Source organism: Ursus americanus, chromosome 35 (assembly GCF_024610735.1).
Source record: "Ursus americanus isolate L20-20 chromosome 35, mUrsAme1.1.p, whole genome shotgun sequence".
Lineage (NCBI taxonomy): Eukaryota > Metazoa > Chordata > Mammalia > Carnivora > Ursidae > Ursus > Ursus americanus.
Window position 1 is genome coordinate 15,910,396 of NC_142161.1, and position 23,104 is coordinate 15,933,499.

Sequence of the window (23,104 nt, forward strand, 5' to 3'; positions counted from 1 at the left end):
GGGACAGATAATGGGGATTGTTACCAATGAATAACATCTTGGGTGGCGAGCGGTGGTCACCACCCGCCTGTCCCTGCCCCAGCTTCCTCCTCCTCCTGGGCTGCCACGGGGCCTGGCCCCGCAGGATCGCCGGCTAGGGTGGGGGTGGCATGGGTGGGTTTATGAGCACCCAGGAATTTATTCCCTGTTTGCTTTATTCCTCGAGCTTGTTTGCTAGAGTGTTCGTTTCCCGCAATTATCCGGAAAGTGATTTACAAGGCGGCGTTAAACTCTGGCGCTCTCTTTCTCTTTTTGGTTTGGGCCCCTCTAAGGCTTCAGAGGCGAGAAATTTCAGGAGGGCATAGAGGAGTGGCCTGGTCCCGCCGGCATTTTGAAAGCCTCTAGGAACCACACCCCAAACGTTCCGCCCTTCAAGGTGTGCCAGGGAAGGGCTGGCAGTAGTACAGGAGCTCCAGCTCTGCGCCCCTTTCCCCAGATCGGCAAAACGGAGGCAGAATCCGGCCAAGAAGTTCAGGTCCTTAGTGCCACGCTCCTGAGCCCAGGCCCGCCCGGCCGCCGCCGGTCCTGGGCCCAGCTCCAGTGGCCGCGTTCCTCAAGAGCCCAGCGCACGCCCGCTCTAGAGCCCACGGGCGGCGGCGTTTCATCCAGAGGCCGCGAAGGCCTTGTGGCCTCCTTGACGTCGCCAGACCCTCTGGCGCCACTTGTGAGATTCAGCTATGCGGCCTCAACGTCAGGCCCAGGACCGGGGATACTGCCTCTGCCCCAGGGCAGGCCTCTGGCCTGGGCTTCCCGCTCCAGGAAGCTGCCCGGCCGAGTCCGGTACTGGACCGATTGGGAGAATTAGGGCTGGGCCCGGCGGGCAGAAAAGACAGCCTGCTCGGGGTTTCTCTGCCATCTAGTTCCCACAGCCCCACCCGAGCGAATGATCGCGGTGTAAGGCGCAGGGAGCCAGCCGGCGTGGACACATTTTGTTGGTCCATGGCTCCCGCTTCAGTCTAGGGCTCATTGAGGGCACTTTTAGAGGCCTCTCCTCTGCAGCCGTGGTTTGGGTATTTGCTTGCTAAATTCTAGTGAGGGACGCGGCGCTTGGGTGGCCGCACCCGAAATTCTAGGTCCACCTGAGCTTAACTCGGACCTGGCTCCTGCGCAGTGGCCCCGGCTCGCTGGCCCGGTGCACCCTCCCCATCAGCCTCCCTGTCAAGCGTGCCCAAGGCACCCCGGTCCGCGCGGCGCGCTGGGTGGTCGGGCGGAGGCAACCCCAATACAGGCCAACTGCTAGGCCGAGGACAAAAGGGAAATGGAGCTCGACGCCCCGGACCTGTTGGAAGCATTTGTTCCAGTCAAGATTTTGCATTTGTTCAGTCCGAAATAATGCGTGATTGACGCCTGCTCACAAAGCTCTTTAGCACGCCGGGATAAATCGGAGCTTGTCCCGTGTTGTCATGGTTTTCAATGGGGTTCAATGGGATTGGGAGCACGATCGACTCTGCTGGCCGTCTCTCTGCGGCCCCGGCAATAGATTTATTAGTTATGTCTTTTTAAATAAGATTAAATTGAAATGACTTGGCTGTCCTCTTTGAGATGGGCGGCAGAGGGAGCCAGGAGTAGACAGCGGGCAGCAGAAGCCCGAAACTCGGTGCCCGTTGCGCCCCAGCACCTAAGCTCCAGCTCCCAGAGATTGGGCAGGTCACAGACTGGCCCAGGGCTTCCTGGACTTCTCTCCAGCTACAGCTGGATGCCTGGCAAGCTCTGCTAGCCCATTTCCCGAGACAGGTGGAAGGAGGGCACTGGCAAACACTATCCTAGGGAAGCATTAGGATAGACTCCCATGTGGGGTCTGAACATCATGGCTGTGTCAGGGAGAAGGAGCTCTGGCCTGGGAGTCAGTTGGCATCCCAGCCCAGCCCCTCACTAGCTTTCACGGCCTCATCACTCTGAACATCTCCCCCCACCTCCTTATCTGAAACAGAAGAGAATAGGTATGGTAACTTCTAAGGACCCTACTAGTTTTATCATTACATACTGCTGGAATTTTTCTAAAACTGTGTTGTTGAATTAACCAGCAACTTTGGTCTCCCTCCCCTGCAAGCCCCCCCCCCTTTCTGGCACTCATCCACAGGACTCTGACTCTACATTTTCCAGAATGTTCTAGAAGAGGATGTGCCATCTCCGAGTTTCCAAAGGACCCTCCATAAGAGTAGGGGTGAGGTAGGTAACAGTTTTGGAAAGAGAACGAGAGAACCAAGTCAGGAGATGCAAAAGAAGAGTCTTTCCTGGAGTGACTGACCTCTCTTAGCCTTTTAATCTATTTAACATCCTAAGCCCATACTGACGTGTAGAAATAAGTAAATGGCACTCTTCAATTCTTAAGAGCTCTTCAGCATCAAATATTTGCTTTTACTCTTAGTATTTGGCTCCCAAAGAAGAGATATCCCCCCTGCCCCCCACATCTAGCAGTGGTGCTCTGAGAAGGATCTAGCTCTGGGATTAGCTCCAAATATTACTTCTAGCCTTACCTTCCCTGACCTGGCAACAGTGTTCCTGAGTCCTTCTGTGTTCTAAATATCCCAGGAAAACTCTGTACCTCCTGGTTCTGCATTGCAACTTCCCTGTGTCATTGTGGTTTCCTCAATGCCTCTGCAGGCTAGTCCAGTCTTCCTCTCCACTGGGCTCTGGGACTTTATCTAAATTATCTCTAAGAGCCAGAGCCTGGGGACTCCAGGAGTTTGTTCCATGTAAACTGTGCCTTCTGAAGTAATGGAGGAAAGGAGGTAAACAGCCAGAATTATTAGAGAAAGATGCTTTCTTAATTGCCTTTTCATATCACATAGACTCAAAAACGTGGGAGGAGAAAATTATTTTGATACGGGGTCAATTGGAAAAACTAGGCAAGATAATAAGTTTCACACATTTTGGAAATCTTTATATAAATTGCCTCCAGCTCATAAGAGATTCTTAGTATCCAAAGTAAACCATTTAACTGAATATCCTTTCTAGATTTTATTTTATTTTATTATTATTTTTAAAGATTTTATTTATTTATTTGATAGAGAGAGAGACAGCCAGCGAGAGAGGGAACACAAGCAGGGGGAGTGGGAGAGGAAGAAGCAGGCTCCCAGCAGAGGAGTCTGATGCGGGGCTTGATCCCAGAATCCTGGGATCACGCCCTGAGCCGAAGGCAGACCCTTAAGGACTGAGCCACCCAGGCACCCCCCTTTCTAGATTTTAAAATATTGTTTGGTGTTCTGGACATTCAAACTTACTTTGCAACTCAGCGTAGCTTGGGAATATTATTATTTAATTAGATAAGTATTTGTTTCCCTGTAATTGGATGTGGTGCATCTCAATCCTAATAAGAGTTTTAATTGTTAGGCATCTGTGCTATAGTGAATATATTTAAGCAGTCTGCATTAATCGCCTTTTCAAAAGTATTATCCAAGAGGATCATCACTGCTGCGTGCTTAAGAATTTAAGACTAGGAAATTCTGAAATAAAACTAAAGTATCTTGATTTTTAAAAAAATGATTGCATCTATATCGTGCATTCTGTTTTTAAATCCTTCCATTTTGGTTAAGTGTTTCACAAAATCCTGCAAATCTATACAGTATTGAAGAGAGGCAACATTGCAAATTCCCCTTGATAGATGGAGGGCCCTCAACTGCCAGGACATTTTTCTTTGCCTCATAGCAACTGCTCTCCCCTTTTTATCAGTAGTCTGGTTAAAATAGCAAAAGGAAAAAATAAAAATGCACTTTTGATACCTCCAAGAAGAAGTGAATGATCTTGATCAGACTTAGGATAGAAAGAAAAAGCAGCATTTAAAACAGACCTCTTTGCCTTTCCTTCTGAAACCTAGTTGCCATGAATAAGTAAACATTTCCCCTTTAATGGCTAATAATCAATTGCTTGGTGGTGGTCCAGGCCTGGCTGCAACTCATTCTTAGTGGTACCGATGATATATACATACAGGACAAGGAGCGGCAATTACTTTCAGACTGGGGATTTAGTACATCTTTGAAATGGGCTTCAGATTTTATTGCTTAATGTCAAACGGCAAGATTTGAAAGATCCCATCTTAAGTTCCTTAAAATATTGACTTTCCAGGGACTTTTTGTTGTCATTGTTGATCTCTAGGAGAAAAGTTTTTCTCTCCTGCTATGTTTATCTAGTTGTTTAGATATATAATGAAAAAGATAGGGAGTACTATGGTTCAGTGAATTAAAAAGTAAGGGTATTTAATGAAATATCTATAGTCTACGTTTCCTAAAGAGCCAAAAAAATAACCTACAAAAATTTTAAACCAGTTTGTTAAGTATTTCTGGTCTTTTCCATACTTTACAGTGGTATAATATAATGCTAGCATGGAATGTAAGTTGTCAGAATAGAAATAATAACACACCTTGGAGAGGGTGACAAATCTTATTTGCTCAGAGCTGAACTTCTTCATTAAAAAGGATTCATAATCCTTTTTAAAAGATGCTACTTTATACTCCTTTGCTTGACTGATACAGATATAGTTTATATAATATAAACAGTATCCTAGTTGATGTTTGTACAATAAAGGTCCAGGCCCTACGTCACATTTAATGTCACATACAGACACTGACAGAGTAGACTGACCCCAGAAACATATTTTGTGGTATTTGCCCTAGCACCTTACATAGTATTCTACAGTGCCTGCTTATAACCACCAGCACTTCATTTCAAATTAGGTATTTTTTCTTACCCAAGCATTATAATAAGGCCTCTTTTTTATATACCTTTACTTTGAGTTAACTTTGGGATTTTAAAAGGGTTGTATTATTAAAATGAGATATTATTTCTGTCTTATTAGCAGTGATTTAAGCACTAAACCAATTATTAGGCTAGAGAAGTATTTGTTAATATCCGTCGGAGACAGGGACCATAGTCTGTCAGAGGTCTAAAGAATGAAATATTCTATTTTCTTACAGTGAGTGATGATGACAGCAGTAGTAATAAAATATCACTTTACATTTTATACATTTGAGAATGTTACAATGTACACTCGCATTTGTTATTGCATCCTGAGTCAGGATAGATTACCTAGGAGAAGCAAAGCTTAAGGAGAGGCTTGAAGGCAGATAGACTGTGATATCCCTAGAATTGAAGAAATTGCGGGGGCGGGGGGGGGATGAAGAGGATGTAAAGAGGAGAAAGAAAGTCCATTGTAATAGAAGGTATTAGAAAAGAATGATTAAGAGGTGAAAGAGAAAGCAAGTCTGGGCTGGCTTAGAGCAATGGGTTCAATTTGATCTCATCGACTCAGAGAGAGAAAAAAAAATGCATGAACCAGAAATTTCCAGTCAACAGTGGCTTCTATATGCTTTCCCAAAGTATTTATATTTCTAAAGATTAATTACAATAGCCCCCAGTTATGAGATAAGTAAGTCCTGGGGATGTAACACACAGTGTGGTGACTACCATTAACAACACTGTATGATATACTTAACAGTTGCTAAGAGGGTAGATCTTAAAAGTTCTTATCACAAGAAAAAAGAATCTGTACCGATGTATGGTGATGGATGTTAACTAAACTTATCCTGGTAATCATTTTGCAGCATATACAATTATCAAATCATTGTGTTGTACACCTAAAAACTGATACTTTATATGTCAATCATATCTCAATAAGAAAATTAAAAAAAAAAAACAATAACTAAACTTCACCCTCTAAAGCATTCAAGTTTTTCTAGATTCTATTGAGTTTATTTTTAAATGTTTCTTTTTTTTATTTTTAAATATTTCTTTGGAAAAAATCTTTTTCCCAAGAGGAGGCAAAAATGTATCACAAGGGCATTGAAATGACAACCTGCAGGAATTTCCTAACACACACAAAAAAGTAAAAGAGTTGTATGTTTACTGCAGTCTAGGGAAACCCCTTACCAGCAAAGGTGGCTGTCTTTGTATTCTTGATTAAATGGGTATTTGCGCTGAAGTCACATACCACACAAAGGAAACAAAACAAAATAAAAATGTCCTTCGTGTTCTGTTTTTCAATCATTTGTGTGAAGGAGGTTCTTAGCCTTTATCACTGTCAGTGAAAAGTTCTTCATTGGAAGGAGGCATTCCACTCACCCTGCTTCTCGTGCACAGGGAACTTACCATGGAAACTACTTCTGGAGCCATCAGACTAATGTATAAATGACAAAGCTCAACCCTGGGCATTTTCGGTTTAGCTTTATCTCAACAACAGGGTATGAGGAAGGGTGTTTAGAATTTCCTGAGAAATTTACTGTTGTATTTGCCTTGCTCTGAATCTTCAAACCCATAAAGTGGACTTATTCAAGTTGGGAAACAATGAAGAAATGACTTTAAATAAATTCCGATACTAGCATATGTATGCTATGTATTTAACATATGTATGATAAAGCTGTACTTTGTTAGGTGACTTTTTAAAGAATAACTTGAGTATCCCCAAGACGAGAGATTCATCTTTAATACACGTTTGTATTTTTTAATTGGTTAGGAACTTCAATTAAGCGAGAGAAAAAAAAATTTCTCCTATTGAATAAGTTTCTTTTGTGTAACAAGATCTATCCTAAACTGTTGACGGCTTATCCTTAAAATATTTTGCTTTGTAATATGAGCCTGAAGAAATTTAAGACCGTGCTCCACAAAACTTGTATGTATATATTTTTTTAAATTCCACCTGCTTGCCAAGTTCTCATTTAATTTACAACCAATCCCAGGTCACCCCCCTACCGTTTCCACCAAGTCTGTTTTCAGCCTTCTTCTGTCCATGGTCCACATGAACCAACTGGAAAGACTGTTTCTGACTCAGCATGTGTCCATTGCTCATTTTCATCACCAGCTCCTCGAATCAAGGCGGTTTATAAAAACTAGATTGATATATTTCTGGATGCTTATGGCATCAGGATGTGTGCCCTTTTTGGGGGATACATTTACAAAAGTTAGTTCTTAGGCACTGAAAGTATGTGTGTATTTGGATGATTGGTAGCATAAGGAAAGAAATGGATGGCTACACGTGGGATTTTAGTTGCTTCTTTGTTTTTGACTACTTAACAAGAAAAAGAAAAAAACCCTTCTCTTTAAGCAAAAGGATTGGGCTGTAAGACAAATTTTGAGGGGGGAAAATAAAAAAAATAATATGTTTGCCTCAAGTTAGACATCCTATTTCTTACGTATTATTGAAATGATTATCAAATGATGAAATTTGTGAAAGCTCAGATGTCAGAATGCCAGGGGTTAGACAATATAATTAGCAGGTCATCTCTAGCAAATTTAGCCTTCTGGTTTCTTCTATAATAAAAATAAAAACCACCCAGTTTTCATGAATTATCATCTTAATAATTTCTTTTATAGAACAATTAGGAAAGTATATGAGTATCTCTTTCCATGATGCACACTCGTTTATCCATTGTTGAGATTTGCTATTATTCAAATTCTGGTGGGATACTGAGTCTCCTGTCAGCTGATTGGTCAGAAGAGCATCCCAAGGGGTAGGCAGAATAGGGGAGAAAACCTGTTAGTGTCTCTAAGTGAATCCAAGGTGTGTGTCCACACTGAATGGAGGTGACAGTGACTGGGTGAAGGGAGGAAGGAAGGTACGAGAAAGTGGGAGAGTGAGTGCCTGTCTCACCTTGGTGATCACCCATCTCTATCCAGCTATGGCTTACCAGCTGGAAGTTGGTAAAAGGAAGGCAGGGAGTTGATCTGATCACCGGAGCAGCACACCGGGAAGTGGAGGGGAGAACGGGTGGTTTTGTTCAGATACCAATTAAGACCTGAAGGCCTACAGCATTTTAAAAGTCCTCGCTGGGAACTACGTCTCATTTCTAGGAATCCTGTTGTGATTTGCTTTTTAGCAGTATCTCAGTGACTAGCAGAGTGTGATTTCATCTGCTCTAGGTTGTATTTGTTTCCAAACAGCTTAACAATGCTAATTGGACAGCATAGAAACCCATTGCAAGTCGCGTTTTTTAAAAAAGATAACTCACCCTAGCAATGAACATAGATTGAAAACCAGTTAAAAGCCAGCGAGGACAAATGTGTCTTAAATGGAGGATGAAACAAAGGGAAGGTGGGGGCACATCCCCTAATGTCAATAGGCAGAAAGCTGCACGTGCATAATGGCCATGGGAGCGACCACCCAAGGTGGTCTGAGTCAATTCTGGAGACAGACAGAGACCTGGAGCCAGAGAAGGGGCGGGGACAGGCCAGCCACCCAGAGTCCTGCTCAGGAGGGAGCCAAGGTGGTGGGGAATTGTCTTATTCCTGTTCATGATACACTTGTATCGGCGGCCAATTTTCTTCCTCCAAATATAGCCCGCAAGGCAGGAGGTCCGCACTCTGGCTTTTGTGGCCAGTAGTCACATCGTAGATTTAGAAGGCTGTCAAAGATAATGACGGAATACTAACTAGAGTCAATTGAATTACACAAATATAAACCCCCCTCCATCCTGCACCACAAGGCTGCCCACCCACCCAGCCTTATAATCGGTAGCATCAAGGGGTAACATTTTTAAGAAAATTGTAATCCACAAATATATGAGTAACTCATGAACACAAGGCACTCAGCAAGCACTGAGGCTGATCGACTCAAGCATAAGGCAGAGTCCAGAAGGAACACCTGTTTTTTCTTTCCAACAGCACCAGATTTGGGGAGCAGACCGACAGCACCAGATCTGGGTTCGAAGTCTGGCTCTCTGAATAAGCTGGGTAACCTGGATCTACTTTTGTAATTTCTCGGAGCCACAGTTTCCTCATCTATAAAATAGAAATAGTCATTCCTATGGGTGTTGGGAGGATAATGCAATAGTTCATGTAAAGTGCTTGGCATGGTACTTGTCCACAGTTAGGAGGTGTTTATCACGGCAGTTGTTGCTATGATAATAACGGATGATGGGGAGGTGGAGAGGCTGAGTTTTATATTCACGCAGCAGCTGGAAGTATTATCCTAAGTTTAGGATCGGCGGTCACAGAGCGGAGTCGAATTTCATCCAATTCACAGAAGAAGAAACTGAGGCACAGAGAGAGTTTCAGTGACTTGCCCGGCATCTCACAGTTCAGCTTCACAACCGAATTTTCCTCACCTAGGCATCTTTCTACTTGACCATGCCCTATACTACTAGTCCCTGAAGTAGATTTTCTTCTAACAGAGTTAGGAAAAAGTTGCCTGTAGCAGAGATTTCCTTAAACTCAGCAGCATTACCCAGACCCTCCAGTTTCAGAGCTTTGGCCTCAGCCTACTTGCTGCTCTGGGTAAATCTCTGCTCGCAGTGCAAAGGCTCTCATTGCACTTAATGCAAGGATAGAGGCTCAGCCTCCCAAGCCCTAATGTTTTCATTTCTTGGTGCCTCTACAGCTGCCTCAAGGTGTTTTCCCCCCACTGTCTGTGCTTCAGGATTCATTCTCCCCAGTGTGTGAATCCCTGAAGTAGCATTTGAATCCTCTCAATTCAGCCAGAGCATCCTGTAAAAGTTCTCTCTCTCTAGCACATATAAAACACGAGTAAGAACAGAATCAGATGAATTAGAAACAAATGCATTTGCCTAGAGGGAAACAGAACAAGGCAAATATTGACTGCTTTAAGAAAGCAAAGGGAAATGCATTAAGACTTTTTTTTAAAGGCCAGGGTCAGGGGAGGATTCTTTGCCTACTGGGAAAACTGGAGAGGAGGGAATGGTCACGGCAAGGCTGTGTCACTCAACATCAAGTTCTTGGATTTCCTGGGGAAGGCGTTGGAGGGGGGGCACATGCGAATGTGCTGGGCAGAGCATTGTGTGTTCGATTCCACAGGCCCTGCTCATCCAGACCTGCCTCACAGTAGCCCTGCAGTCCTTACTCTACAGGGAGAAGCGAGCTAGCTCCCAGAGTCCTCGAAACCCAGGCCGCTTTGCCCAAGACCGTGCATCCTGCCCCTTCTTTTGTCTTCTAAGTTCCCTTGGCTCTGGCAGTCCCTACCATCTGCTTTTCCTTTTAATTGCTTTCTGAAACATTTCAGATGTGCTAATTCTAGGTGCCTCCCCGGGACAGGCACTGGTGCTCTATATTTTCTTCTGTGTTTTCAAAAGAAATACTTGTTGATATTTTTTGATTGATACAAGAGTACACTGTTAAATATAAGACAATTGGGCTTTTAAGGTATACAAACATTCCATTAGAAGGAACATGTTTCCTTTGTCACCAGTGTACCTAATCAGATAAGAATATGCATCAAGGTTAATTCCCTACCCAGCCAAAGTGATATAAAATCATTTCCTGCTTGAAGGAGTGTGCAATGGCACGGGCAAAGGATGTGCCGAGAGAGGTCCCCCCTTATTTGAGAAGATGAGAAGGACTCGGTCATCTTACCAAATCCTTCTCATCTTAGAGCAAGTTAAAAGGGATTTTGCTGTTTTTTTGCGCAAAGTTCTCTTCCCTTGGTCTGCATAAGGCACAATAGAGGCTAACAGCTGATTCAGAATAGTTACAGTCTAGTGTATAAATATGTAAACATGGGTAAGTATGTATTTAGACAATTTAAAAGTGTGTCTCATTTACCCAATTATAAACAGCTGTCTGAGAGCAATTACGATTTATCATGTAAATGCTTATTTGCATAATTCAAAATATGAATATTATTTGCTTGATAAAGACTGTAAATAAAAGGCAACCTGAACTTTCTCAGGCTGAGAGTTTTATGCTAAGTTTTTATCTAACAGGGAAAAACAGCATTTTGTTCGAAATGGTACTTAATTTTGTTAATTTTAGCAGGTCCAGGCAATTGCTAATTTAATAAGAAAAGAGCAAAAGTTTTAAAGTAAACGTGGCTGGCTTAGAGGTAATACAAGAAGTCACACTACTCTACTACTTTTACTCCTGAGAATTTGCTACGTAGAGAAGATGAACTGCCTCACCACTGTTTTCACTGCACGTGAGTGTTTAATGGTGAATACTTTCAGGGTATTTAGCATATTATTTTCAGTGCTACAGTTTGATAGGCACATAATTTTCAGTAATATGTCATTATTTTTTAAAGTATGGGATTATTAAATGAGCACGCTTCCAGGTGTACTAAGGACCATTTCTCCTATTAAAATCTAACTTCTGCTTCTATGAGAACAAGTAATAAAATGTGGGCATCGAGGGGCACCTGGGTGGCAGAGCGGTTAAGCGTCTGCCTTCGGCTCAGGGCGTGATCCCGGCGTTATGGGATCGAGCCCCACATCAGGCTCCTTCGCTATGAGCCTGCTTCTTCCTCTCCCACTCCCCCTGCTTGTGTTCCCTCTCTCACTGGCTGTCTCTATCTCTGTCGAATAAATAAAATCTTTAAAAAAAAATGTGGGCATCGGAACTTCCACTCAAGTATATCCTGGTGTATTCATTTTCTAGGGCTCCATAAACAATCACCATAACCTCAGTGGCTTCAAACAACAGAGATGTACTCTCTTAAAGATCTGGAGGTGAAACCTAGAAGTGAAATCAAGATTCAGCAGGGCCACGCTCCCTCTGAGGGTTCTGGGGAAGGATCTTTCCTCATCTCTTCCCAGCATCTGGTGGTGTTCCCTGGCGTGCGATGTAACACTCCAGTCTCTGCCCCTGTAATCTTCCCTGTGTGTCTGTGTTTCTGTGTGTCTTCTTTTCTTCTTAGAAGGACACCAGTCATTGGATTTAGGCCCCATCCTACTTCCATATGACTTGCTCTTAACGAATTACATCTGCAAAGACTCTATTTCTAAATAATGTCACATTCACAGGTACCCAAGGTTGAAACCTATCTTTCGGGAGGACACAATTCAACCTACTACCCTCAGTGAGAACTACTACGCAAAGTAATGTCTCTGAGCACTAAAGCAGCCTGAACTATCTGAATTATGCTTCCCCCAAGAGTAATCTGTATTTTGCATAGTTTTGACATTATAGACAGAGTATGATGTTATTTGAAAAGTTGAGAATTCACATCTAACATATAATATGTCATACTATTATATAGTATATTCAAGAAACATTTATTCACTTTCCTTTATGTGAAAAACAATGTGAGGGGAACTCTCTCTTAACCGAACCAGCCAGTTAATAGTGCATCTACTATTTTTGACAAGCCAAAGTTCATGATCTTTCCTTGGTATTAATGCTTCTCTTCGAGGACCTCATTTTTGTTACTGTGCCACTAAGTGTGGGTGAGTCTCCCCGGGGGGATTAAGTCTCTCTCTGCAGCTCTCCACTGCGTTGAGGCGTCAGTTCGTCCTTTATGCAATTCTTCCCATGCTTCCAGAAAAGAAGCTACCATGTGCCAGCACAGTTGCTAAACACGTCAGGCCTCATAACCCTGGGAGTTGTGTTTTACGACACTCCCATTTTATTACATGGCAGAACCAGGATACAGATCCAAATCTTCCTGCCTCTAAAGCTTGTGTCGTTGCCACATGTCTTCGGGGTTGGAGGGTATCCCAGTGTGCTTGGCTACATGCGGTGGCGTCCCTGGCTGTGTCTCCTCCTCGAAGACCCGTCCAGGAGAGCTTTCTGTGCTGCATCAGCGCGGCTGGTCCTGCCTTGTTGCTATGCTTCTACTAAGTGGCTTCTGGTTCCTAGGAAGATGCACTAGCCACGTGACTGGGGAAGGAACTTGGAAACCTGAATTGTTCAGGAGGGGGGAGTAGAGATCATCTCTCAAAAGAGCTGATCCGTGGGCCCCCTTAGGAAATCAAAGCAGGAGAAATCAGGGTACCACAGTGATTCAGAGGTGAGAAACTAGCCCTTAGAATCCTAGCACAGGCACAGGAGTTGGTAATAGACTTCCGTGAGCGGACCAAAACTATGAACGAGATTACCAGAACTGAGATGAAGCAGTAGGGTTTTGCTTCTCTTTTATCATGTCACTTATTTGCTTCTCACTGGGGTTCCTAGAGCAGTGGCACGGTTGTCATGTCTGCCTCATGACGCTACTTATTTCTCAGGCACGTGTCCTATCAGCCCAACTGGACAGCAAGCTTGTTGAGGACACAGTCTTCCTCTCTTGCTATCCTGGTGGTACCAACAGTGCCCGTCGGGCTCTAGGACCTCATCCAAGCTCCAGTCATTGACATTCAGAGAGGACCATATCTGATGAGCACAAATAAATGGGAAATGCACTCATTGATGAGCTGAGTTTTAATTTTCCCACGTTAAAATTTTTGCTTCTAAAAGAAAGGCATGCTTTGTACACATCCAACATCCTATCACTCCATAGAAGATCCCACAGCCTTTATAATTTACGTGGGGCTCAAATGCCACAAAATACCAAATGACGGGTTCAGGGCCAGTTCCGGGGTTAGAAGAAATATGCAATCGGTACGTAGTGCTATGTAGTTGAGATTCCTGCCTTTGTTAGGGTCTCCTTTTTGTTAGTGCTATTAAAAATCAAATCTGATGTGGAAGTCAGACTTCTATGACTGCAGAATCATACATTCTAACCCCCAGGCAGAAAACAAATTCATGTCAATGCTTTGTTTTCTAATTGAACTTTCCCTTTCCAATCAGAAAAGAAGATGAATTAGCATTTTATGGTACCTATTAGTGGGGGACCGGTCAGGTCGTAAAAGTGCACCAGGCAGTGGAATTTCCACCCTGGTATAAGCAATGCACTTCTCTTATTATGCTCGCAAGTTAGAGAGTCAGCTCGATTCACCATCCTGGCTCGGCACAGTCTAGAGGTGATGAGCTTTACGAGAGAATCAGGGAGGGTAGGTCCTGCACCTGCCAGTCCCCAAAGTACAGTAAGGGCCAAGGACCCGCCTTCTTGTGACTCCTTTAGCTGTGCTGAAGCTTCATTTGCCCCTTGCCCCAGTATTTCTTGATTACTTATTTCCTTTCTAGTCCTTGCAGCAAGCCTGCGGGAGAGGTTCATTTTGCTATCTTATCTATAGGTTAGCTTTATGGTAAGATTCTAAATGTTTTTTTTAAAAGACTTTATGAATGTATGTATGTATGTATGTATGTATGTATGTATGTATGTATGTATTTGACAGAGAGAAAGAGTGAACTCAGGCAAGGGGAGTGACAGGCAGAGGGGGAGGGAGAAACAGGTTCCCCGCTGAGCAGGGAGCCCGATGTGGGGCTCAATCCCAGGACTCCCGGATCATGACCTGAGCCGAAGGCAGATGCTTAACGGACTGAACCACACAGGCACACCTCTAAATCAGTTTTGATTGCTAAGTATAGCATTCCAATTTTAGGAGAATCAATCATTTCCCCCACTGAAGGTTGTTAATTCATTATTACTAGTTTATTCATCTATTCATTGAACCCACAAGCATTCGTGGAATGCTTGTCATATGACAATTGCTGTGTTAAGCTCTGGAACAGGGCATTTCTATAATGTCTTACAATTTCCGGACTATAAAATCAGTAGTTGCTTTGTTTTGTTTGCAGTTCCAGAAGGTGAATGTTATCAGCTCCACTTTACAGATGTCAAAACAGATGCTTGGACCCCAGAGCCTTTATGGGGGCAGGACTGTTATTCCCGGTTAAACTACGAAGAGTACATCAGACTACCAGCTTTTTGTGGCTCTGTGCTGGAGGTTTCATAATAAAAATGACCCAATCCCTGCCCTTGATAGGGTAAACATTTAATATACGTGTGACCATAGAGTTTGCATATAACTTATTACCCAGACAGGACATTTTTGAGAGGGAAAAGAGGCACTATGATGTTTATGCCAGGACAATGTGCAAACTAGGGGGGATAGTTATTTCCTTTCTCCCAGCCTGTCTGTCCAAGTTGAAAACAATGCATCTCTAGAGACTATTTGCTTTCATGAAGAGTGTGAAGTTGGGGGCAGGCAGAGTAAGGCAGAGGCAGGAGTGAGGGGGCAGGGAGCAGTACCTGGGCTGACTTCATGAAGCCAACCTGGGAAGCGGGGGCTGCTGTGGTCTAGCTCCCCCCGGGTGCTGCAGTGTTTTAAGCTGCAAGAGAAAAGAGGGAAAGGGAACAGAGAGTCTCTATTCACTGGACAAAATCAGTCCATCTTTTTTTACATTCTCTTCCACTAAAATCAAGCCCCACAGGAGGTGAAAATTCCCAAGATCTTTTTCTTTTGGCTGGGAGTCCTTTTATAGACTACCCCCGCCCGGAATTCATTCTCTAACTAGTCTGATATTAATAAAAGAATTACTCGCACTGGGTGGGTGTTTGCCATTACAAATCCCAGAGTGTGGGGATGATACCTTCCTTTGGTTATCGGCACAAAGCTAAATGTTAGGAGCTGTGCTCCGTAAGACTGTAAGACAAGATCGAAATTGTGTTTGCTCACGGGTGGGAATCACGTGTCAGAGCTGGAGGGAATCTGAGGAGATTATCGGTAGACAGTTAACTCCCAAACTGCAAACACCCCAAAGGGAATGATGGATATCAGGGCAAAGTATATCCTTCTCAGAATGTTACGAGGGCCTTCATGCACTGATGCTTCTCCTGCCCAGGCCACATCTCCCACCACTTCCTCACAGGAGTTCAGGGCTTCAGCAGTGACAACGATGAGGATGATGACAACGATGGTATCCGACATCTTTGGAGCTCTTACAATGTACCAAGCTGTTTTCTAAGCACTTTGCCTGAGTTATCTCCGTTTTTCCTCACAGCCCTCTGAAGTAGTTTATTTTAGTAGTATTTCTATAGATGAGGAATCTAAAGTACAGAGAAGGTAAGTAACTGTCCCAAGGTCACAAGTCTCCAAAGGGGCTAGAGCCCAAGGCTGACCTCTACAGTGCGCAGGTCTGCTCAGTACGTTCCCCCGGTGTAGACAGCGGTCGTCTCAGGTCTTCTACCTGGCACACTCCTCACCCTCGAAGGTGCGGCTTGAGTGCTGTTTCTCCTTAAAAGCTGCCCGTGCCTCCAGCGGCGGAGGTCTGTGGGCCTGGTCTGGGCATGCACACACCCTGTGCAGGCATCCATGACAGCCATAGCAAACTGTCCTTCCTGCTGGCTTTTGTGCCTGTCTCCCAGTCTATACGGAGGACGACGTGAGGCTAGAAACTCTTGTGCCTCTGGCTTCTAGCGCATGATCCGCTGTCTGTTGCTTTCAAATGCATTTAACACAGTAAAATATGCGTAGTCAGAAAACACACAAACAAGAGCTGCCAGCTTCCCTTTGCAGTGCCACCGTGCGAACAGGGCTACCCTAACGGAAGCACTAACGGTCTAAGGAAACACAGCTTCCCAGAGGGGGCTGTCAATCTGGCTTGCAATTCTGATTTGGAACTCGTGTTTGGCAGCAATTGTTTTAAACCATGAGCCAGTCAAACCTGAATTAATGATAAAAATGAGATACTATTTTTGGAAGAATACTTAAAAGGTTGCTATGAAGCCCATTGGTAGGTGTGTCAGTTGGCACTGCCTACCTAGCAATTTTTACCTAGTAAAATGTATCAAAACCTTAAAAATATGAACGGCTTTTGACTCATTTACTTCCTGGATTTTTTCCCAAGAAAAGATCAGAAATATATAGAAATACAGGGGTGCGTGGGTGGCTCAGTCATTAAGCGTCTGCCTTTGGCTTAGGGCGTGATCCCGGTGTTCTGGGATCGAGCCCCACATCAGGCTCCTCCGCTGAGAGCCTGCTTCTTCCTCTCCCACTCCCCCTGCTTGTGTTCCCTCTCTCGCTGGCTGTCTCTCTCTCTGTGAAATAAATGAATAAATTCTTTAAAAAAAAAAGAAATACATAGAAATACGTATGCATAAGTATTATTACAGCATCACCTTAAAAAACGGAAAGTTGCAAGTGACCTAAGTGCCCAGGTTAGGGGTGTGGTTAGGACTGCGTTACCATCAGATGATGGATTTATCCCATGTGTACAAAGAATTTGTAATGACACGGTAAAGTCTCATGATATGTTAAGCAAGCAAACACTCTAGAATATAAAACTCTATATAAACAGCATGATTTCAACAATGTAAAAAGTGTATGAAAACTAGACGGAATTATACTAAAACATTAAAATGATTATGTCTGATTGGTGAATTGGGTAATTATCATATTTTTCTTTATAGATTCCTTTACTTCCCAAGACCCTTGAGCATGTATTACTTTAATATTTAGGGAAAAAATTTAAGTTTTTAAATACTGCATGGGATGTAACACATTATTACCAACAATGAATAAAGTTGAGAGACAATATGTAAATTTTTAATTATATGAAAAATATACCATTATCTCTGAAATAAAAAATGAATGGAATTAGACAAGTATAGAATAAGAGCTCTAATAAGTAGAAGCTGGATGGTTTCACAGGGGAAAAAAGCAGTTTGGGTGTCAGAAGTTCTGGTTAATAGTATTTGTACAACCCAAGAGAGTCACTTAACCTCTTTTTAAGTTTCTTCATTTGTAAAAATTAATTGGTTGAATCAGATGAGTTCCACCTCTCCTCTAACAAAGCTCTGGCAAAGCCTCTGCTCTTTAGCTATTGATTCATCCACTATTTATCTCATATGCACAAAACCCCACATTTATGGGTGATTGGATCACTCTAGATGAGGCGCTGAGTGCAAATTCACAGAAACCTCTCCAAGTCAGCAGGGGTGGTGACTAATTCCTGAGGTTAGAGTCAATACAGCTGCGAGGACCAAGGAGTTGAAAGGAGAAAGATAAGATATGGAGAGAATAGTGAAGAAGACACGGAGGTGATGGGAGAGGCCGGCTGGGTTGGGGAGGAAGATGCCTGTTTGACAGAATCCGTGATAGCTGCACGGAAGGCAGGCTGTGGTCGGGGTTGATTGATCAATGGTGGAGAGGCTGCCTGACAGCTTGCCAAAGGAAGAACAGGGGCTGGTGGGGGGATGACCTTTCACCCTTGGGCTCCCAGCACAAATTCCCTGGAGACCCAGTGTCTTATCGCCCTGTGGAGTTAGAACTGAATGCCTGAAAACAAAGTTCCACCCAGGAGATGGCCGAAGGGTTTTTGCTTGTGGTTAGGAACAAGTGAAAGAAATTATTTTAACCAGAGAGCAAGCATGCAAACATCTGGTCCAACACGTAAAGGAGCGGTGAAGAGGAAGGAGGAATACTCTGGAATTCAAAAGTCCTGTGTCTTAATCCTGGCTGTGCTGCAGTCTTGCTGGGTGGCCAGTGAGCCATTCACCCTTTCCTGCCTCACTTTCTCTCAGTAAGATGGAGACAGCAATTCCGGTTCCCAGCATCATGCAAGGTGTTAAGAAATCACAGATGCCACAAATGACGGACGGTGCTATGTAAATCCAGAGTCCTAATTTTCTTTCTCCTTGGACCGGATGAATCTGGCAAGGGGCAGAGGGTAAGGGAAAGAGAGAGACAGAGACAAAGGAAGAGAAAGAGAGAGATCAGCCTCCTCTCAGTTATGGGACCATCCTTCTAGTCACACTCCCAAAGATGGCAGATGTTAAATAATGAAAATTGTACAGCCTAAATAGAAACCCAAATAACCTAAATTTTTCTGAGTCAAATAGCATTGTCATTCTAGGAGAAACACTGAATACTTGGAATATCCACATTACACTTGTGGAGTGATGCTATTCATTTCCTTCTCAATGTTGTTTTAAATTTGCAACTGCCATGAGTCACGGTTGCATTTTATTTTGCCTGTGAAGCCTTCGTGTTTAGTACTTTAAATGTTGCTGGTAGTGCAGCAATATTTGATTAACATATCCTCAAGGATAGAAGCTATGTCTTCTGCTCCCCTTGCATTCTTAGAGGGGCAAAAGAGATACTCAAGTTCATGTGTCACTTAAAATCCAGCACATCCTTCCCATGGTGGTTACTCTCAGCATTTGCATTTAGCTGAGCCCCTTCCAGTAGAGCAAGTCTGTTTGTAACTCCTGAATGATACAGGAGTGGGCCAGGTGAACATGTTGGGGTATGATTTTAGGGATAATAATGGCAGCTCATTTCTATTTATGGGTTTAATTGATCTTAATCCAGCAGGCTCTGAAATCACGACCCTACAGCAAGTACCTCCCATGAAGGATGATGGCTTAAGACCTCTGTCAATCACCCAGCAGAGCAGATGAGTACCCAAGTATTTCTGATTTTAAGGAGCGCTTTAATCCAATCAATTTCAGAGAGTCTTACTTCCTCTGAGCCATGCATGGATTAATTCTATAAGAGTGCCTTTTCCATTAAAGAAACTGATTGCAAACTTCCCTTCTAATTGTGAAAATGCTCACCTGCTCAAAGTAAACAGTTCTGGAAAGATACCTTCATTTTGCTTCAGTTATTTGGCTGAGAGGAGTAGAGTTTCAATGGAAGTTTAAGAAGTAAGAATGCAACACCCATTCTCGCTCATAGAGCAATTTGTGCCTAAGGTAAATGCAGAAACTACAAATCGACCTTGACTTCCATCACCCACTTTTCAAGGACCTTGATTACTTGGTTACTATTCCCTAAGTAGGGGGGCTGTGGGAATAAGGAGGCATTGAGTTAATTATTTAATAGGAACAATAATCAAAAATTGAAAGCAACCTAAATATCCAAAAGTCAGAAAATTATTAAATCAACTATTAAATTGATTTTAGTATATTTATATGCTGGAAAATAATGAAATAAGTAAAATCATGTTTTCTGAAGAATGTATAATGAGACGAGAAAATATTCACATATGTGAAATGAAAAAAAGGGTGTAAGACTGTATGTACAATTTCTTGAGAATCTGTAGTCCTGGAGAAAAGACTGTGTTCTACAGCAGTTCAAAAGAATGAAATGGATTTAAATGTACTAATATGGAAAGATTCCTAAAATGTGACTCACATCATCAAAGCACGTTTCAAAACGGTGTGCAGCACAATCTTACTTGGCTGGGACTTTGGGTTGGAAAGGTTAAAGGGCACTTTAATCTCATCTGTAGCATTTGGGTTTCTGTAATGAGAACATATTTATAGGGGCGCCTGGGTGGCTCAGTCAGTTAAACGTCTGATTCTTGATCTCAGCTCAGGTCTTGATCTCGGGGTCATGAGTTCAAGTCCCACATTGAAGAGACTATATTTGTATATCATGTCATTTAAAATTATGTTTTAAAAATTTTAAGTAGGGGGAGAAGAGATAGGATGATGATGATGATAGTTGACTATCTCTTAATAGTATGATTGTAGTTATTTGCTGAAACTTGCGGCTCAATCACTTGACAAGATTGGATTGTGGTTCTCTGCGACTCCGAAGTTCAAGTTCTTTCCGTTCTGTATCACCTTTCCAGTCACGTGTCCCTAGGGGCTCCAGGGTCAGGTCACTGTTAGCGGAAAAGGAGGAACAAGCAGAGATAGGTGGCTGTCTTTCTTCATGAACCTTAAGGCTCCGAGTTCAGAGGTGGAAATCAGGCACTGGGCCACCAAACCAGAGGCTGTGAGGGGATGGAAATGGCACCACCAGCTGATCCTCCCCCCCTCCAAAATCTGCGGCTTCTTTGCAGCTGTGGTTCACCGCATAGTCTTCTTGGGAGCTTAACAGAGAGATTCTGAGACCTACTTCCAGGGAACTGTGACCCAGTAGGTCTCAAGCATGGCCCAGGAATCCTGCATTTTCACACGCATCCCACGTGGTTTTTAGACCATTTCTTGAGAAACCCTGCCCTAGAGATACTATGGATTCAGAGAACGAATGCATGAAGTGTCATCCTCTCCCTTCCCAACTTACCGGATGATCCTCTGAATCCATTTTTCTTTCAGAATGGTCCTTTATGCCCATTTAAAGCTGATTCCTTGAATTAAAATATTGGGGGTGGGGTTGCACAAGGGTAAAATGAGGGGGTAGGGGGAGAATTATACACTGTGAGTGGGCTGGGGAGAGTGGGGAGAGGCAGGGGTGGCTCAAGGAAGAAGAGGGGCAGCAGCTACATAAATGCTATGAAGTTTAAAAATCAATAGAAATGCTCTTCTCTTTAGACATGACCCTGCCAAACATATGACATAACAGAGTACGACCTGTTAAATAACAGTTGTTGTCGGAGGATTGTAGTGAAAATAATTATAGCATCGAAGAAGTAAGCACCCAGGCTCTGATCATTAGCTTAGCTAAGAGACAGAGCTATTAGTCCACTGGGGTCAAGAAGAACCGCAAGAAACAGGTTTCCTCCTGAAAGATTTGCCCGGATTGCCGCTGCTCCCAGAAAGCAAACCAAAGGTCCTATGTTGCCACCTAGAGTCCAAAGGCTGGAAGTATTGGCTGAGGAAATTTAAATCGATCTGACTTCTGGAAAAATCTCTCTGTCCAAGTTTAATTACAGCACTTAAAAACCACCAGCTTCAGACTTAAGGATGCCAATCATTCCTTTTTTCCCCCACAGGACATGAGTTCAGTGTGTGAACTCAATCCTTCAGAATGCCCAAATAATTTCAGGATAGAAAAAATTTCTAGAACCTCGATTGAATGTGAGAGAGAATATGTCTGTGTGTGAGTGTGAGGGGGTCGGGTGAGGTCTTAACTGCCACTGTCTAACCAGATGATCTTAGTAAGATCACTAATCCCTCAGGGCTGTTCCTTTTATGTAAATGAGAGGACTGAACTAACTTGACAACACAAGACATCTAAGCCCTAAAATTCTGTATTTGTATAATAACTAGATTCTATTTTAACCCAGACATCAGTCAAAAAAAAAAAAATTGGCACCATATGCAAAAAAAGTTGGTACCCTGCGTTCCTTAATGTGACCTTCTTCATCAAGGAAACCATGTCTTTGCTGCCCTCTAGAGCTCCGCCTGAAATCTGCACGAATTTAATCAAATCTTAGAGCCTGGCAGAGGCATGCAGTCTCAGGCACATTTTTTCTGCAACATTTTACTCCTTCTTTCCATTCTTGCTCTTATACATCTTCCGATACAATTCAGTTCAATTCAATCATTTATTCTAGAATTCACTCCCAACTCTTCCTGTTTATGGCTTTTGGCTGTTGGACGGTAAGCCTACATCATTTACTTGGAAGAAGGGGCCAATTTTTCTAAAGGGTTCTTTGCTCCATAAATACGTCTCCTCTAAGTAAGTTGTACAGGGGCACTAGGGAGGATTATCTGTTCTGATTTACGGAACCAATGCTTATAAAAATAATCCCAGGCTCTTTTCTTGTATCACGTCCAAGAAATGTGTGCACCGAAACCTCCACTGCACTGACAACGCAAGAACCGCTGTGAAACTGCCAAAGAAACATGGGACCACTGGGTAGAAGTTCACCGGCTGAGTCAGCAGGGGAGCTGTATTTTCCGCCTTGCTTTGGAATTATAATTCAGTTCTGAGCTTTCTCAGAACTATAGCCAGTCTTTGATCCATCCAGTCTGCTAATTGGTGGGTTGTACATGAAGGACGGCTTAGAGAAAAGTGGAAACAATGCTTTCGCTGGTTGCATCTTTCTTAACATTGGAAACATCTCCATTTAAGGCAAGAGCATTCCAGTTCAGTTGGGATTTTTTTACTCGGAGCGGGACTACTGCTGTTGCTAGAACAGCAGTGATGTATAGCAAAATTTATGCCAGAAATTAAAGTGTTGGTAGTGACCTATTATAAACTAAAACCTCCGTAAGACCAGTTCTACAATACCTAGAGGATATGCAATGGCCTTCAGGGTTACGGCTAAAGGGAGACCCAAGACCCCTTCTTACTTGATCTGTATCCCATTCAAAGTCTAATCCATTCCAGGGTCCAGCCTCCTGCAGGGTGTCAAGTCAGCCACAGTGGGGACTTCACAAAGCTTTTAAGGCACTAGTTGATCAGGGAGTAGATGAAGCACTGGAGAAAGATTCGCAGAGTTTCAAATGTTTTCCACTGTTCATAGTTATAAAAGGATCTTCCAGTAGTTAAAGGGCTGTTAGTGTTTATGATAACTCTAAAGGGACTGCCTGTAAATTTGGCTTTTCTGCTACCCATCACGCAGCTACTGGGAAACCTAGCAACATAGAAGATTCCATTGTTTAGCCCCAGGTGCGACACCCTTAAAACCCCAGGGAACAGACAATAGTAAATAACCTAGTCTGCTTGCGAGAACCTGCTGCCTGTTGCTAGCCATGTGTTTGGCTTTTTAAGCTCCCAGAATCCATTTCCTGCCCCAGAGTCCTTCCGCCTTCACCCTGGCATGGTCTAGCAGGCATCCTTCATTCTACCCACTGAGGCCATGGTGACTAGGGAGGACTGAGCGGAGGAGTCCTCAAACCACAGAG